The 7,371-nt window shown below is 37.5% G+C and overlaps 1 long non-coding RNA gene across 1 annotated transcript; it reads left to right on the top strand.

The window, feature by feature from the left end:
• Positions 1-599: 599 nt before the first annotated feature.
• LOC145123704 (uncharacterized) lies at positions 600-2,173 on the top strand. Its single transcript, XR_013715248.1, has 3 exons — positions 600-653; positions 956-1,037; positions 1,709-2,173. It is a non-coding gene; the product is annotated as an uncharacterized LOC145123704 (long non-coding RNA).
• Positions 2,174-7,371: the final 5,198 nt, after the last annotated feature.

Genomic DNA, 7,371 nt, shown 5'->3' with positions numbered 1-7,371 from the left:
AATTTACATATGAAAAATAAAATATCATACAAACATGTGGGAACTTCGAACTAAAATTACATGATATTAAAGGACTTAAGGTTTTTCCTTTCGGGAAATCCCTTAAAAACTAAAAGTAAATAAAGGAAAGAAACTTACATACAAAATTGAGTATCTTATAACGTTTATAGAACAAAGTTGAAGAAGAGCTCAAGAACTTTTCAGTAAATGGGTTGAGAGAGAGTGAGAAGTGGAGGTTTTTTGCTTCTTAGTAGTGGTGTCTAACTTCTAAACAAATGCTTCCTTATATAGGGAATTTAAAAGGGAAAATATTACCAAAACTATTGAAAAAATGCACAGTGTCCTTAATAAAGTTGTCTCCATAAATTTAGACGGTGGAAATTTTTGGTGGAGGTCTTTTCCATCAATGCTTCATAATGGAAGTTGTCGTCTTCTTTGAAATGGAAATTTTCAATTGTAAATGTCTTGTCTATCATTGTTGACTAAAATTATCATTATTATTATTATTATTATTATTATTATTATTATTATTATTATATATCTTCTAGAGATTCTTCAATAGTAAAAAATCGTCAAGTGTCGAGATTGTGTCTGGCAATCGAATCAAAAGAAAATGCACCATCTGATTGATTGTGTAACATCCAGATTCCCAGGTATCTTATTTTAAGTATTTATCTTGAGTTTTAAGGAGTGACTCGGCGAGTAGGCGCTCAGACTCGCCGAGTAGGATCGCGCATTTCTTGTCTGATTTAATGAAGGACTCGACGAGTCGATACGTGGACTCGGCGAGTCCGCACTGTTAAGTGAAACCCTAATTCTCGGGGCCTGTGCCCTATTTAAAGGCCTTTATAGCCTCCATTGCGGCCACTTCACCCCTGAGAAACCCTAGAGAGAGAAAGAGAGAGCGTTTGTGGTGCTAGAGGAAGGCTAATTCACCATTTCTTGAGTGTTTTAGCAAAAGAGAAGTGGTTTCCAACAAGAGGAGGTCAAGGGAGCTATGGATCCAGGGTTTTCAAGTTCAGATCTACACTATTGAGGTATCAAATCGAACTTCCTTTCTGTTTTGGGTTAAGATCTATGATTTAGGGTTTTCTATGACCTTTGAAGGCTTGAAGAGTTGAGTTTATGGTCCCTTGCTGGGTTAGGCCTCAGATCTGGACCCATAGAGGTCCAGAGAACCTTCCCCATTCTGCTTTTTGTTTGTTCATGGAGGATTGGAGACTAGGTTGCCATATTTAGAGTTATTTATCCATTTATGACTTGTTGTGGGTTGCATGCACGTAAAGGTTGCACCTTTACGTGACATTTGAGCATTGGAAGGGTAGATCTGATAGTTAGGGAAGCAGATCTGACCTTAGAAGGTCATTTGAGTATGAACATGGAGGCAACTCGCCGAGTCCATAAGTGGACTCGACGAGTCGAGTCGGGGTTTCCCCACGATTCGTGACAGGTGTAACCCGTCGAGTGGAAGGATGACTCGACGAGCCAAGAGAGGCTGAAAGGATTCAGAGGACCCGCATGGACTCGTCGAGTTGCCCTTGTGCACTCGACGAGTCGGGTCAAAGTTGACCGTTGACTTTCGTTGACTTTAGGGTTCTGGTCAAGACTGATTCAAGAGAGTTCAGGGAAGGGTAGAATGGCCTTCTACCCAATCTGTAGAGATGAGATCATGAGAGAATATTAATCGGGGATGTTATCTGAATAATAGGAGGAGGCTAAGTCGGGACGTTGAGCACGAGAGTTTATCCGACTTCATTGAGGTGAGTCTTCTCACTATACTATACCTGGAAGGGTACTTATGTGTGATCGGAAGGTCTTGTATGCTATGAAATGGATGTGCTATATGCGGTTATGTGATATGTATGTGCTATGTATGTTATGTATGGTATGGACCGGAAGGTCAAGATGATATGGACCGGAAGGTCAAGATGATATGGACCGGAAGGTCGATACAGGTAGGACCGGAAGGTCTACCGGGATTCGGGATGGAAGTCCCCTGAGACACATGGACCGGAGGATCCTACGGGGTTATGGCCTGGAAAGGCGTATGTGTGGTATGCGGTATTTTGGGGAACTCACTAAGCATTTATGCTTACAGTTGTTGTGTTATGTGTTTCAGGTACTAGCGAGGATCGCGGGAAGGCGCCGGCATGATCCGTACACACTTATAGAGTTTGCGTTATTGAGATTCTGGGGACATGTTTTGTATTGACACAGTGATACATTATGTTTTGTGATTATCATGTGATTGAAAGTATGATTTAAAAATGAAAAATTGTTTTGAAAATTCATGTTGTTACAGATTGTTGTCTTCATCTAGATCAAATTGGTTTTCTGAATTATTGCTTCCACTTTCTTCGCTAGATACATTATCATTTGGACATGACAAATAAGCTGGCATAGGAGTGTCTTTTCTTTGTTCATCTTCAACGATAGTTTTTATTGAATTGTTATCTACATCTGGAATCATAGTCTTCAATATTTCTTGAACCGTTCTATTAACTGCTTCTTGAAGAGTTTTTTCATTGAATCTTTTCTTTTTTGGATTTTTTTTCCCGAGGAAGAGGCTTCATAATATTTTTTATGGTCTTTTATTTGGTTTGTTATATTTTGGAGGCTTTCTTGAGAATAATTTGGATTTTGGGTATCTTTAAAAATAGAGGAATTTGAGTTTTATGTGATTAGGGTAAAAGAGGGAAAATATGGATTATTTGGACTGGTTGAAGGACTACATTTGACTAAGAAATCTTTGTGTTTTCCTGGTTCTCCAAGTGAATGCCAAATTTCTATTGTTTGTTAATTTTTATTTGTAGAGGAAAATGGAGTCCCCTGTGTCTCCTTATTTTTGTTTGTAGAGGAATTAGGAGTCCTCTGTGTCTCCTGAGATTTTAGCAATCCCATAGCTATCACCAGATTTGATAAGTCTTTACCAGTTGTCGGACTCACTGGACTAGCTAGTAACTTCTCTGGCTTAATAGTACCTTCCGTGTCACTCATTGGGAAGTGAGTACCCATCTTCCTCTTCTTTTCGGGATCAGAACAGGAACCACTAGAAAGATTTATTACTTTTGTTTGTTGAAAATGAAAACTTTTTTTTTTTGTAAAATGTTAATTTAATTAGATCTTGTTTTTCGTTTCTAAGGTTGTAGAGTTCTTCATTTAAAAGCTTATAATTATTTTTTATGCTTTCACAGTGATCACAAAACAAAATTTGACTTGAATCTCTGGTTACTGAATAAGTAACTGGAGGTTCTACATAATGCTTAAAAGAGTCTGGTATATAAAACTTCATGCCTAAATGCATTCTTGCTATTGTTAAAGCTTGTTGATAATCATTAAATCATTTATATAATGGGTCAATAAACCCTTGTATGGCTTCAATGACTTCTATCCATGTGTGGAAGAAACCTGTCTTCCTACCCTTCAAAACAACATAAAACTTAAAACGGTTGTGAGTCTGGTTAACAATGTTCTGATAAAGCATTTAAACAGGCAATAAAATATTTCTGTCTTTAGGATCCCATCCATTAGCTATCCATAAATTATCTAATAATTTTTTTTTCTTCTTTACTAAGAGAAACACGTGGTAAAGCTTTAAAAGAAATATTACTATCTGGAAAAACTTGTAAAGTTTGATTACCAAATCTAATATTATCATAATAATATTTGTTTGAAGATTGTATTTGTCTTGCTGCAAAAGAATTTACTGATGGAATTCCTTCTGGCTTTACCATACCACGAAATGGTGGATGACCTTGAGGATTACCTGAATTGGATCTAGACATCTGAGATGGAAAAACATTGTTAATTTTATATAAATTTATTTTCTAATAATCTACTTAAAATATCAGCCGCTTTATTATCTTTTCCTTTAATGTGTTCTATATAAATAGTTAATCCAGTGTTGTTTATTCGATCTAAGAAATTTAACCATCTCCTTCTACTACTTCTTTTACTGTCTCCATTCATTTTATTGTAAAAAGAAACAATAGCTTCACAATCAGTTCTAATAGTTATTTCGTTTTTAGAAATGATAAATAATTCAAAACTGTCTAATGCATAATTGATGGCAAGTAGTTTTGCATCTATGCTACTAATATTGAATTTTTCTTTATATTTACCACTATTATATCTACAAATCTTTCCAAACTTTTTTCACTTATTTGGTTTACAACAAAGAATTGCTCCCCAACCTTGACTACGTCCATCTGTTTCTATTATCAAATAATCTGTATCTAATGGAAGTGCTAATTCTGGGAGGTTTTTTATTTTTTCTTTTAATATTTGTACTAATTTTATATCTTCTTGATTAAAATATCTTTGACCTGTAATAGATTTTTTATAGTATAAAGGTCCAACTATTTTTCCTAAATCTTTAATAAATGGTCTAGCATAGTTTATTAAACCTAACAACTTTTGTAAGGATTTTAAATCTTCTAATTTATCAGGAAAATCTAAAGCCTTTTGGGCTATATGAGGTTGCAATTTTATCTTTCCTTCTCCTATGTTAACTCCTAAAAAATGAATATAGTTTTTAAAAAGTTGCATCTTCTTTTTACTTATGATCAAACCATGTTTAATAAATTCTGAGAATATGATTTGCAAGTGTCCTCTATGTTATTGTCTATTTTTACTAAATACTAAAATATCATCTATATATACAATAGCAAATTTTTTATGTTTATTAAATATATCTTCCATTTTTCTTTGAAATATACTAGGAGCATTTTTTAATCCAAAAGGCAAGACTAGCCATTCAAAATGTCCTTCTGGACTTGTAAAAGCAGTCCATTCTATACTATTAGGATGCATTTTTATTTGCCAAAAACTAGATTTTAAATCAAATTTGTTAAATACTTTACTATTTTAAATTCTATTGATTAAAACATTTTTGTCTGGTATGTTATAAGAATCATCTATTGTATTACCATTTAGTCTCTTATAGTTAATTACCATTCTACTTTTTCCTCTTACTATTTATGAATGTTTTCTTACTATGAATGCTGCAGATCTATGAGGAATATCATATTTTCTTATGACTCCTAATTTTAATAATTCTGAAATATGTAATTTGAAATCATCTATATCATCGTTAGTTGGTTCTATATTTTTAGTTATGATTATGTAGTATGGATTTTTTATTTTTAATTCACATACTATTTTATCATTCTCCCTGTAACAACGTAAATTCCAAAACAATTTTTCACTTTTAAAAATATACTTTCAATCATAAATATTATCAATCTCAATGTATCACATATCAAATCCATAAAATTCACCCCAAGATCTCAATACATAAAAACCCCACAAGTGTGTACTGATCATGCCGACGCCTTCCCGCAATCCTCACTGGTACCTGAAACACACAACACAAAACACTGTAAGCATGAATGCTTAGTGAGTTCCCCAAAATACCACATATAACACATATTAGCCACTCGAGGCTATAACTCTGTGGGCCCACTGGCCTTAACTCTGTGGACTCTCTGGTCCTAACTTTGTGGACCCTCTGGTCCTAACTCTGTAAACTCTGGAATACACACAACATAAATCACATAGAAATAATGCAGTGCAACACATCACATACATAGCATACAACATACTCTGTCACATAACTCTACTTACCACTCAAAGTAAAGTATAGTGAGAAGACTCACCTCGGGTAGCTCGGTAAATCTCGAACTCGGAAATAATGATCTAGCCTCCGCCTAATCACATAAAATAATTACTCTAATCAATACAACTCTCAAAGGCTAGGCTATTCCCTCTCTAAGTTCTCTCAGGAGGGTAAAAGACAATTTTACCCCTCCAATGGCTCAAAAGTCGAAACATTGACTGGACCCTAAAAGTCCACGAAAGTCAACAGTCACTTTGACCAGACTCGTCGAGTTCACATAGGTGACTCGGCGAGTCCAAGCGTGTCCTCTGGGTCTATCTAAACCTCACTCGACTCGCCGAGCGAACCTTCCACCCGACGAGTCACCACTGGTCATGAATCGCGAGTTAACCCGACTCGACTCGTCGAGTCCCATTATGGACTCGGCGAGTTCCTTCCATGACAACACTCAAACGACCTTCCGAGGTCAGATCTGCTTCACCAACTAGTAGATCTGACCTTCTAGCACTCAAAAGTCACGTAAAGGTTCGAACTTTAGGCCCATGCATCACACTATCATCTCTATATGCCAAAATAACCCTTAATATAATAACCTAGGCCCCAAAACTCATAAAGGATTGCATAAAGCTGAAGGATAGGGACTCTCTGGACCTCTCAAGGTCTAGATCTGATAATATTGTCACAAGGGGACATCACACACACTAGATATCTTACCAAGGTGAAGAGATGAAACCCTAGATTCATGAAATCTATTACTCAAATAAAGATAGACCTGAATCTTTACCTCCCACAGCAGCTCTGAACGAAATTATGGAAGATTTGAGTCCCACAAGTCATCCTAGTTCGAAATCCTTCCTTCTCTTTGCTAAAACACACCAAAGAATGATGAATTAGCCCTCCTATTGCACTACAAGCTTTTTCTCTGCTCTCTAGGGTTTCTCAGGGGTGCAGTGGCCGCAAATGAAGGCCATAAATGCCTTTAAATAGGGCACATCCCCCAAGACTTAGGGTTTCTGCCGCCAGTACAGACTCGTCAAGTGACCTAGCCGACTCGTCGAGTCCATTCATTAAATCAAACAACGAATCGCGATCCTACTCGACGAGTCTAGGCGCCAACTCGTCGAGTCCCTCTCAATAACTCAAAATAAAAGGTTAAAATAAAATACATGGGAATCCGGATGTTACAATTCTCCCCCACTAGAATCAGACTTCGCTCTCGAAGTCTCGCTCTGCAAACAACTCTGGATGCTGCTCCCGCATCTCCAACTCCGGTTCCCAAGTCAACTCGGACCCTCTCCGATGTTGCCACTTGACCTTTCGATCCCGTATCGCGATCGGTCTCTCCACATAATTTAGGCTTGCATCCAGCTGAATATCCTCCAGCGGCACCACCGCCGACTCGTCGGCTATACACTTCCTCAACCGAGACACGTGGAAGGTATCATGTATCTGGCTCAACTCCGCAGGTAGCTCCAAACGATACGCTACACTGCCCACCCTCGCTGTCACCCGGAACGGACCAATGTACCGGGGTCCTAGCTTGCCTCTTTTCCTGAATCGGATTACTCCTTTCCAAGGAGATACCTTTAGGTGAACGAAGTCTCCTACCTGGAACTCGAGCTCGGATCGTCGCCTATCCGCATAACTCTTCTAGCGACTCTGAGCTGTCAACAATCTCTGTCTGACCTGTTGTATCTGCTCTGTCGTCTAAAGCACTATCTCGGTGCTACCCATCACTCGCTGCCCTACCTCTC

Source organism: Lactuca virosa, chromosome 7 (assembly GCF_052849685.1).
Source record: "Lactuca virosa cultivar CGN04683 chromosome 7, Lactuca_virosa_CGN04683_v6, whole genome shotgun sequence".
Taxonomy (NCBI): Eukaryota; Viridiplantae; Streptophyta; class Magnoliopsida; order Asterales; family Asteraceae; genus Lactuca; species Lactuca virosa.
Note: the sequence above shows the minus strand (reverse complement) of the source record. Positions and strands in the feature narration are given on the sequence as shown.